This window comes from Apus apus, chromosome 2 (assembly GCF_020740795.1).
Source record: "Apus apus isolate bApuApu2 chromosome 2, bApuApu2.pri.cur, whole genome shotgun sequence".
Taxonomy (NCBI): Eukaryota; Metazoa; Chordata; class Aves; order Apodiformes; family Apodidae; genus Apus; species Apus apus.
In genome coordinates, this window is record NC_067283.1 from 137271766 (window position 1) to 137283567 (window position 11802).

At 40.0% G+C, this 11802-nt stretch overlaps 1 protein-coding gene and 1 long non-coding RNA gene across 3 annotated transcripts in view; one reads left to right on the forward strand and one right to left on the reverse strand.

Moving 5' to 3' along the window:
- Positions 1-2696: 2696 nt before the first annotated feature.
- LOC127381332 (uncharacterized) lies at positions 2697-7147 on the reverse strand. Its single transcript, XR_007888695.1, has 3 exons — positions 7009-7147; positions 6644-6911; positions 2697-4401 (listed from the first exon to the last, which is right to left on the reverse strand). It is a non-coding gene; the product is annotated as an uncharacterized LOC127381332 (long non-coding RNA).
- Positions 7148-11755: 4608 nt separating this feature from the next.
- ZFPM2 (zinc finger protein, FOG family member 2) overlaps positions 11756-11802 on the forward strand; it is a 305791-nt gene continuing 305744 nt past the window's right edge. Inside the window, exon 1 of one of the 2 annotated variants that reach the window (XM_051611559.1) lies at positions 11756-11802. This exon is cut by the window's right edge and continues 331 nt beyond it. The gene's annotated coding sequence lies outside the window, so the exon portion shown is untranslated. The other variant, XM_051611558.1, reaches the window with a different exon arrangement.

An 11802-nucleotide genomic window follows, 5' to 3' on the forward strand; every position in this document is an offset into this window, starting at 1 on the left:
GAAGGGAGGGGTGGGGTAACATATGCAAGCCCTGCTCTTTGTGTTGTCTGTGCCCTGTGTAACGTTTGCTTAGTGTGAAATTAAATTATTATTTTTTCCCCAAGTTGAGTCTGGTTTGCCTGGGACCTTAATCGGTGAAGAACCCTCCTTGTCCTTTGTCTCAACGCATGAGCTTTGTCCTCCTTATCCCAGAGTGTGAAGGTGTGTGTGGGGGGGAGTTGAGCGAGCAGCCACGGGGCTGTTCCTTTGTTGTCGTGTTGGGCCCAAAGCACAAACAGAATTAAGGAAGGTTTGGAAGTACTCTTCTAGCGTCGGCTATTTAAGCACCCGTAAGTGATAATGTAAAGCAGTTGTGCTCTGTTTCAGTCATACTGTGAATCTCTGGTAGCAGTTCAACGTTATTGCTACTGGGATACACTGAGGTCATTAACTGATTCAGGACAAAGATCTGTATTTCATTACCAGTTGGAAAGTTTGTATAGTTTTAACATAAGGAACTGATTTTCAACACCTTCTACTGCCATCACAGAATTTTAAGGGAGATATTGCATTAGTTTCACAGAGGAGAACTGGGCTTTTTGACTTTTTTTGTGCAGTTTCAAAATGGAAGAAGCTGCAGATCAGTTGAAGAAACAGAAACCGAGCTGTCTTTTAGTCCATTGCTTATTGCCTCAGTTTAAGATTTAGATCATATAAAATGTTTGAAGTCTAGAGCTGTGTATGAGCTAGCATATTTTGGAACAGATAGTAAGAATTTGTGATTATTTCAAGACCTACAGTAGTCTTAGAGAACACAGGGATTTGTTCTGAACAGAAAAATCTCTGTTTAATAATTGTTCCTGTCCTAAAAGGGAGACAGTGGAACTGGAGCTGCTGTGTGCCATAAAGGACACAATGGTTTTTTTTAGTAGGTGCATTTAGTATATACACACCTGTGTGTTCCAAGACCAACTCATTATAAATGTCTTGTTCTGTAATTTAAAAACTGGAACTGGTTGAACTTAATTTCATCCCATTTTTTTTTTATTCAAGATGCTATTTTTTCATACAAAGGTATGTGAACAAAATGTATACAACCCAAAATGAAAGAATAAAATTAAAGAAAATAGATTATAGCTGTGTATCTTTATAGGATGGAGATTTCTTAGAATTAAAGGCTCTAGAAATAGGACTGTCAAATAATATATAATCTAGTCCAAATGCAGGAAATCTAGATTAAATGTTAATTTGTTTTCCCTATATTTTTTTTAAAGTTATAAATTAATGTGCTTCACCATTTTTTTTTTAAACTGTCATGATAGAAAATCTTATGAGAGGTATTTTCAAAATTATCAGCCTCAACTCAGCTTTCTAGAAGTCTATGGCACTACTCCTTCTTAAACATTATCTTTTACTGAATACTTTGCCCCAATGTTATCTCCTTCCTACTAATATCTTGGCCATAGTACAACACACTTGGTTCACATCAGCATCATTTATAAGCCATTCCTCAGGTTACCTGACTTCCTTTCATTTACTGGAATTTCTTAATTTTCATTCTGCAGTGCACAGGACCAAAGTTAACATCCTAGGGCAAGAAGTTTAACAGAGAGAACAAAAGAGCTACAATAACAAACACTGTTGAGAATACAAAATGTAGATCAGAGAACCATGTCAGTAAGCAAATAAGAATCTAAAGTAATATATGAGGTGACTAATAGATAACAATGCATACCCATCAGCATACATATTTTTCCATCTTTCAAGTGATCAAAGCTTTGTTTACTTGAGGTAGAAAATGATGGTTCTTCATGTAGGTTATGTATTTTACATCCAGAGACCTTATTCTGAAACCTCAGGCAGAATGATGGGCTGGAGGCCAATTAAATAGGTGCATTGCTGTGTACGTTGTTGAATCGCATGCTGCTGGCCCATATCTAATCTGGCAGCATGCATTAGAGTTAAAGGATATTGAAAGTCACCCATTAAGTGTCATCTGAGAATAAGATAAATGTTAATTTCATATAAATATTGGCTGGCAATCTGCTGTACGTTAACATGTACAGAAAAATGTCCACAACCCATATTTTGAGCATGATAATCAGAAGCTTATCCGACCTCAACTGCAACAGCGTTAAAGTAAGGAGATATCCAGGTAGCACGTTCAATTTTAAACCATTCGAGAGCTACTGCACTGTTTTTCTACTATGTGTTTTGAAATGTTTTGTATTTTAAGATACACAAGTTAGCCATTTAGATGTTGGTATATCCATGTTACGAAGCAGTGAACAAAGTGGAAGCTGTATCCTGCAAGTACTTACTACCAAGCTCCAAACTTAATCTCATTTTTACACTTGTTTGTGGGGATATCCACTATGACTCAAAATGCTCAAAAACATGAGTAGTCCAAAGCCACACTGTGTCCTAGTGCCACATTGATTTTATGGAATAAATTCATTTACGAGTCTACCTGTACTTATTGATAGCTCAAACAGTATTTTTCACTTTACAGGACAAGGTAAGAGGTTAAGAAACCCTTAGAATACCAAATGTCTTGTTTTATCATCACAAGTATCATCCTGAGAAGCAGAAAAGACAGCCTATAAACCAGGTGTCTAAGTACCATAAATATCAGAAGTACAGAATACATCATGGAGCAATGCATGAGAAAAATTACAAGAATAATGACAAGAAAATTCAGAAAAAAAATGGTTTGATTTCTTTATTAGCTTGAGATAGGTAAATTTTCCATTCTGCCATCCAACAATTCTCAGTACATAAACAACATGGAACCTCATATAGTGGGTATACAGCCTAAAATGATGGATTAAGGAATAGATGCTATTTGGAAGTGAAGTGGTGAGAAAGCAAAGGAAGTAGTATTGTTAATGAAATAACAAAAATAATAATGATACGTGTGACATTAAAACAATACAAAAATATTCATTAATAATTCCAGCATATTATTCAGGGAATCAATGACTAAGAAGGAGCATTTTCACATATAAAATTTGCCCTTTTTTGTTTGCACCAGTTCTACAGAGTAAGTGAAACAGAATTTTAAGTAAGTGCAAAGGCTCACTGAATAAATATCCTAATCTGTGGCTATTTGAGTCACAAAATCTACTGTTTCATGGCCAGAGTGTCTATGGCAACAACCTCCAGGGAAGGGATAATATTTTGAAAAATCTCTGTAGGATTTTTTTGGTTAATGTCCAAAAACTAGGAAAATACAAGTAGAAATATAAGATCCATAAGTAAGATTGTTTGGTGTACATTATAGAACTATTCCCACATAAAGGGCAGATAATTTGAATAAAACAAGCTAAGATATTGACTCTATACACAAATAAACTCACTATTATCATGTGAAAAATAAAGCCTCTGGAGCTACCATTGGTGTTCTCACAGTTGTACTGTCACTTCAGTTAGGTTAACAGCCATTTAATTAATTTGTGACACATGGAAGCAAATAAATAATTGTATTTTTTTATTTAAAAATTGCTGTAAATGAAGCTATCCTACAGAAGACTGTGTACCAATAATATATCTTTTGTTTAGTAGTGGCAGTTAGGAAATTAGTTTTCTGTATTCAGGAGTAAACAGACAAATCTGTTGAAATATGCTCAGCCACTCTCTAGAAGTTAGGCATCCAGCTGATGTATCCATGAAATAATATCTAATGCACAAGAAATGTTAAAGATCAAACACAGTAAACTATGTTTTAGTTACAGAGGGTAAGTAACTGAAGTTTTTGGAGTTAGGTGAGAGTTAATGTGGTCTGCTGTGTTTGATCAGCAGCTATACAGCTAATAGAACAGATGATGTTCCTCACAGAAGAATTAAAACTGCATCAATTATAGCAAGAGCCAAACATTGCACTTCAGGATTTAAAGAGCCTCTAATTATTAGTGATACAGAACAGAGCAAACATAGAGCCATGGCCTACTTTTGGATTTGTTCATAATCCCTAAAATAGGCCACACTGTGCTGAGACCAATTCATGAGTGCCTCCCGTCACACACTGTCCAAGTGGCATGTTGTGTGGCTGGCAAAACTGCCCTACAGCACTGACTGTTGTGCCAGGAGGCCTCACCTCATTGCCTTGTTTGCTCTCCCCTAAAAGCAGCTCTCCTCATCCTGTTTGTCACAGGCATTGGCACCACTGACTTCTGGTCTGAGAACCGGCCTCCACAAAAGTCTCTCAACCCAATGGACTGCAGCAACACTGCGGGGAGGGGCCTGCGGGCGGGGGCCCACACAGTTAAGCACATGGACAGCCGGCCCACCTTGCTGTGTTTGCAGCCAGGACCCAGCCCTTGTAGGAACCACACCTTGGGACTGGGAGCTGAGCGGACAAGAAGACGGAGCAAACGGTCGTTAAGGGCACTACGGATCGTTGCCGCCGTCCGTTGTCCGCTGCTGCTGGAGCAAAGGAGAGAGAAGACAGAAGGAAGAGGAATAGGAGATCAGATAAAATGAGTCTTCTGTGGCTGGGAACAGGGAGCTTGCTCCTGCTCGCTGAGGAGCTACACAAATGGAGCCTCTCTCTCTCTCTCTATTTGTAGAATTATTTTTATGGTGTAAATTGAAGAATTTAATAAATTATGACACCCTTTTAATAAGCCAAAACATACTCATGCTAAAATCTCAAACCTAACATCTCAAAAAGAGATGCTATGCTGGCATAGACTTTGAGGCTTTTATAAGAGATTTTTATTATTTCTTCTTGTTTATGATGATGAGGCAGCAGAGTTTTAAATATTCCTTAAACTGGTAAACAATACCAATTCTGACACATACAGAAGGCAACTTCTGCCACTGCGCTGAGTGAGGGAAGTCTCACTTGCACAGCATGAGGAACAGACAGGACACAAGTACAAACTATACCAGAGACTCTACCAGCTATCATCAGGTATTTGTGCAAGAACATTAATTAGCTGCATCTATAGCAGAAGAAAAACTGGGTTTTAAGTTGATGAATGTGATTATAATGCCACAATGTTAAACTGATGTTACATAATGTTAAAGATCCACTATAGGCATCACTGTCATCATATATGTTTCCAGGTTTCTAATATTTTTAAACTCTTTATCATGCTTCTATTCTATGTATATTGTTGAGATGCTAGTGGGTATGCAGCCTCCTTCACGGAAACTGGGCAAACTGACATGCCCATAATACCTAATTTTGCCATGTGCAATGATAAAAACACTGAGAAGTGCTCCCAAAAGGGGTGCTACATAACAGTTAGGAGGCAATGGAAAAACAAGGATAAGAAAAAATTGTTATTTTAGTTCAAGCTCCGCAATTAAAGTTATGCTTTATACTCATGTCACTACTTTATGAGTGTTGTACTCAGAAGTCATAAACAGTAATTTGACAACATTATTGTTATCTTTTCAGTGTTATGCTATGTCTACATGAAATACTGCTATTGGCTTATTTAAAAAGATATAAAGATAGAAATAAAGATTTTTAAGACATCACAGCTCTCTTTTTTCCTTCCCCCCCTCTGTTCTGCTATTGTATTTATTGCTTTTTTTTCTTCCTTTTCATTGTATTTTCTTCTGAAGGTTTCTGTCCCTGCTTAGAAGAAAATTCATGTTAGAAGAAAATTAATGCTACATTATTGTTTGCATTTCTGGGAAAGGTGACTCTCTCAGAAGCCCTGGATGCAGTGTTAACACTGTGCTAAGGGTAGTATGCTCCTAGGGAGGATAAGGTCATGGAATGCAGAGAAGTCCTTTGACTTGTAACAAAACTGGCCTCTGAAGCCCATGCACATGCCAAAACAGTAAGTTACTGCTGCCATGAACTGCACAGTCTTGCTACTGGCAGAAATCTGCAATGTGGTGTGGGATTATATACATGTTCCAGTAGATTTCTAAGTTTTCAGTGGCCATCTGTAAGCAGTGGGGGTGAATGGGCTGCATTTCAGACAACTGAGGCATCCAGAAATATTTCCTCACAGGACACTGTTCCTTCGACCCCACATTCCAGATGCTGCCATATGTGTGATACAATATCTCATTCTGAATGTGCATCCATGTTTCTAGCTTTCTTCAACCAAAAAGCTTTTTCTAGCTATGCCCATAGCTACTGAGTTTTCTTTTCCAGCGGAAGGCACGGCATAATATGTGTTAGCTTGTACAAGTAATTTTTGCAGTAGAATTTTGCTGATCTTGAGAGAGAGATATATTTATTTATAAAGAACACGGATGCCAAAATTAGGAGCTGTTTTGTATGTATAATTTTTCAAAAGTAAATGCAAATTTTTCCAGGGTATTACTGCAGTACCATGCAGTGAAGTATTTTAAATTATTATGAAGAATTATGATGGCTATTCTGTGATTCTGATTTAAAGTTGCCCAAAAAGTATAAGCAGTTTGGTAGACTAGCAGTTCCTTCATCCATAAGATTACCTAAGCAATATCAGAGAGCATCCAGTCAGGAAATGAAGAATAATCTTTGCCACTATTTCTGGCTAACAAATAAGATATAAATTTTAATGTGAGATGAAAAGTATCTTGCATAACTGAACTATTGAAAGTGAGCAGTGATTTCTGCTCTAAATAAATACATGAAAAGAGACAGGAAACTGACACCATGAAAATACTACACTTTTCACCAACCAAAAATGAACTCAAACCCAGAGAGTACCCTTTTTAGGAAAAGTCTGCTGAGGAATCCAGAAAGTTTCTGAGGTCACCATTTATTTCTACGCCATTCTTCCCTCTCCATATGGAGTGGACATGGGTTTTGGCCTCCAAACACTGGCAGATCTCCCAGAATGGATGGAAAGGTCTGGACTATCAACATGAAGTCTGACTCAGCACTGATTCCAGAACTCTGTGTGTCTGGCTTCCTAAATTGCTGTATCCATTGAAATCCTGTGGCCAGGAACTTCACTGTAGGGCTGTGATCACTCCTAGGGAGTAAACATCCACAAAAAAATGTTGTAGTAATTCAGTTATAACTTGTTTACAGGACTGGTTGAAAGGGCAATACATATCCATTGGTCTCACCCGTTCTCTTTGGATATCATCAGATTGCTGGTAGGTTCCTGTGCATGTGAGAAATCTGCCTTGCAGCGGTTTTCCTTTGTGTCATCTAGAAACACACTGGTTGAGCTTTTTCTTCTTTCTTTCAAAAGTCAGAGGAAGCTTTACTTCTAAATTCAAGGCTCAGACTGATAATCTTTCAGCTGCTCAGTGATATATTTGTCTGTTTTGTTGTTTTAAAATCTAAGTATATCTGGCATGACCACATAGAAAATCTTCAAATTATGAAATTAGAAAAAAATGAAGATTTTTCAAACAGCTGGGAAAGGTGTGAATTGCCCCATATTTATGTTATAGGGGTATTAATTCTGAGCCTTAATGATTTCATAGCCAGTTTCGTGAACTACTTCACTAGTGACCAAAGAAAGGAGGGGAATAAAGTTCCAAAAAGCTATGCACTATATTGTTTCATACACTGTGAGTGGATAAGACTTGGGAAAATGCCACCTTTTTTTTCTTTGTCACTTTCAAACACTATGATTAAGATGGAAAAACTCCAAGTCCTTGCAAATGAAATTGAAACCTGAGAGCCCAGTAGAACCTAAGTAATTGTAGTTTTAACATACATACTCTTATTAGGAGTCTTAAACGGTCAGAACTTGATTATGTGCATATCCCAGAAATCAAGTGTATTTTCTTCCAAATACAATTGCTACCTAAACTTGGGGATATTTTCATTATATGTCTTTATATAAAATAGTGTCTTTATATAAAATAGTATCTTTATGTAAAATAGCCTGTATCTAATTTATATGACAATTCTAAAGTGATTTTGCTCAGTGCATGCTCTTTTTCACAAAAAAAAAAATCCATGCCTACTGGTCAAAGGGTTAATTCTACTGCGAAGAGAATATTCCAATATTTTAGTATTTCCTCTTCTCAATGAAGGAATGGAAAGGTTCTAAAGAAGAGTTCTCCAAAGAAGGATGTTCTTTTAAAGTATGCATAATATCTATATGTAAGGTAGTTGCTAACACTTGAAGATCATGGAAATCTAAGCTGCAATTTTTATACTTTCTCTGCCAAAGTACAGGCATTTCAAGAATTTAAGTTTTGAAGTCTGATATCCATTCAGTTAGGCAGTTTATATAAATCTCTGTAGAATCTAAGTAAGGTATAGACAATTGGAGTTAAAAAGTTTGGGATAATGAAGAAGTGAGCCTCTGTAGGGGTTATTTTCTTCTTGAGACATTGTAATTAACTAAGAACACTTGTCTTCTGCAGTGGGCCTATAACACCACTACACACATTCAATTACTATTTTGGTTGAAGAGCACTACATTTTTAAACTATTCTTACTCCATAATTTCTAATACTCTCTCTGCACCCTCAGCTTTCACAATGGCCACCATTCCCTCAGTACAAAAACTGGAAACATTCTTTCCCCTGTTCCCAGATGCTGTAGATGCTGTAGCTGCCTCCTGTGGGGTTCACCATTCCCCTGGCTGTGCTGGCAATGCACAACGTGAGTGCTGGGGGGTTGCAACAGGCAAGATCCAACAGGTCAACCTAAAGAGGCAGTGAACAGACCAGACTATTTAGTCTCAATGTGGACACCATTACAGCTACAGCAGTTCAGAAAATAATGCAATTTGGGGCAAGGGGAGGTAAGTTTTAAATTTTAAAACATCTACTCTGAATGACTCTCTCTGCAGGATAACAGAAAATGCTGGGCCTATTCTTGAGTTCTGAGGGAAAGCATACTGCTTGACTTGTGTCCATACGACTTAAGCCCCTGCCCCACCAAAGAGCTTTGCCAATACTGCATATTGGAAACAGATCCTGGTGAGCAGCACCGGAGATCGGCTTAACTATTGCACAGCATCAATCACTGTGTGCAGCGCTCGAGCTGTGCCCTGGCCCAGCCTCACTACTAGGCACAGCCTGCTAGAGCTTTTCATCTGGGATACGCTATGTGCTACTTGTTCTGCTAAAGAAAATGGGTAATTTTCACACAGCACTAAATGTACTAAATGAAAGCTTCTCTGTGAATTAGGGAAAATAATTCATTAATTTAGATTATTTGAAAACAGCAGGCATATGCATGTTTCTTTTCAGAATTTCATAAAGAATTTTTTAACCTTTAAGTAAACAAGTCCAAAATACACTGAAATTCACTGAAATGACTAAGTGTAATGATCCTTTAAGTGATCAAACGTATCTCTCTAAGTGTTAAAAAAAATACCTCTTTATATGTCCTCTTCTGAGCTGACAAAGTAAAATATGGTCTTAATGCCTCAAAATAGACAAGATATGTAACTTAACTTACATTACTGCTTAAATATTTACGAAAGCAAGAGTCAGCATAATCATGATGCTCTTATGTAATTTATCCTAAACAGTATGTAAGAATAAACACTTGTGACACAGACTCTGGCACTGCTTCATTTTGCATTGCTGTTTATCACTTATTTATAACTGGTTTATACTAGGTAAAGTATATTAAGTTTTAAGTTGTAGTTTGTATATTGTTCAAATGTTGGAAAAAGGTCTTGCAACTCCATTCTTTTACATTTAAACAAGTGTAAATGTGGTATCTGTCAAATTACCTGTTCAGACTGAAAACACTGTGTGGGAGGTGGGCAACAAAATAGAACAGCCAACCTATAAGAAGGAAAACACACTGTTAATTCTGATTAGGGAACTGGACTGGTTGAATAAAATGGTGAGAATATGTAAAGATCAAATACTATCTTTGATTTGAAAGATGGGTCTCCATTAAAGCACCTGTTTGAGCCTAATTCTGCAACAAAGCCATAGCAGAACATTTAATATCATGAACTCTTACCACTATGTCTATTGCCATAGAATACCTTCTTGAAAACCCTCCTACTATTACATTGGTACTTAACTATGAGCCTACACCTCAAGGAAGTAGATTGAAGTATGAATTTGGCATGCGACCATCACTTGAGCTAAGTGGAAAACATTTATTATTTACCCAGATTTTTTTACAGTATCTGAACAACAAATATTTACCACAGTTCAGTTTTCATCATGTTATCTTATTTAATATAAAAAGTGTTTTTACAATTCACTTATAATTTATGAAAATTATTTTCCAACACAGTATGATGGAAAATTTTAGTGCATTGCCATAGAATTAGAATTGCTGCTGTTTATATGAAGACTTTTACAGTTACCGGCCAAGCAAATAATCACTGAAAGTTCTGAGGTCAAGCTGAAAACTATTTCTGTTTGAGAGTATTTGGAACACCGAGGTAAGAGTTAAAGATATGCTTAACAGTCTACCTGAACAGAAATAACTTAATTCTTTCTAGTGAAGCTGTAAGAACATTTAACATTGTGGTACATTCATATGTCAGATCTGAAATTTCTGGAAGCACGGTAATAAAGATGTTTTAGCATTAAGTATCCTTACTTGGCATCTGTGAAATCAGGCTGATTTTTGTTTGTGTGGTTGTTTTGCCTGTTTGTTTTTTTTTTTTTTTCCTAGATTTTTACTGTTTGTTTGACAACACCAAGAATCTAACAACACAATGAGGTATAGAAAGCCTGATCTGTTCATAACGGGTCATTACAACTGTCTACACAAAGACAGAATGTTCAAGTGAAATTTTGTCCTAAAGACTGTCAATATGAGCATTGCTAATGGCTCAGCTTTTTCAGAACACTTATCTGGTATCAGTAACAGAAGCGTCAGATGTTGGTTCCTCCTGTGCCAGGAACAAAATTTCTCTATTATCACTATTCAGAAGGGCAAAACTACTCGAAGTCTAGGGAGCTACTCGGCTTGTCCTTCTCATTTCAAAGTGAAAAACCAGGCGACCGATCGCACGGGCACGGCGATGGCCGCAGGGCCAGGTCTCCCCGTGACCCCCAGGCCGCCGCAGAGCGGTGCAAGCGGCCGGAGAAGCGCGGGCGAAGCAGCCGCCCCGCCGGGGCGCACGGCCGGGCCCGGGGCCGCCGCCCAGCCCGGCGCTGCCCCGGCGCGTGCCCTGCCGCCGGTACCGGCCGCCTCGCGCGGCTGCCGGGCCGCGCGCCCCCGCCTCCGCGCTCGCCCGTGGCGACACCTGAGAGGCGAAGCCGGGATCCCCGCTCTGCCGCGGCGGTGGAACCGCCCCCGCCCCACCTCCCCCGAGACCGCGCTCCGGCACGGCGGGGGGAAACTCTGCCCTCACCGCCCCGCCTTGGAGTCTCAGGGATCTCCCGGCCTAGGGGCCAGCTCAGGAGGAAGCGCTGCTCTTCCCACGGGCAGTGACTGAGGCCGAAGCAGCGCGGCGGACCGGCGAGGCGCCCGGCTCTGCCAGGATACCCCGTCTGACTGACTCCCTGTGCGGCGCGGGAGGACTTGTGCCGACTGCCTGACTGTCACGGAGTTTCTTCGCTCATGCTCCTGCCGCGCCTCTCTCGGGAAAGTTGCAGCTCTCTCCGCCACCAGAAGCCCTGGCAGAGACGGGACAATTGAAGCCTCCCGCCTGAGCACCCCGTGCCCCACAGGCAGGAGGCGATTTGCATGCGGACTTGTCTCTGGTAGCAGCCACTGCCCGTCAAGCCTGACGGACAAACGCCCCCCTCTTTCCGCCCCCCCGTCCCGGAAAGCCCCTCCCTCGCCCCCTCCCTCGCCGGCACCTCCCGCCGCTTGTCAGTCGGAGCGGAGCGCGGCGCGGGGAGCGGAGGCGGCACGGCAACGGCAGAGAGCGGGCGAGAGAGGGAGAGAGAGAGCGAGGAGCCAAGCTCTCCCCTCCCTCCCTCCCTCTCTCTCTCCCTCCCTTCCTTCCTCCTCTCTCCCTCCCT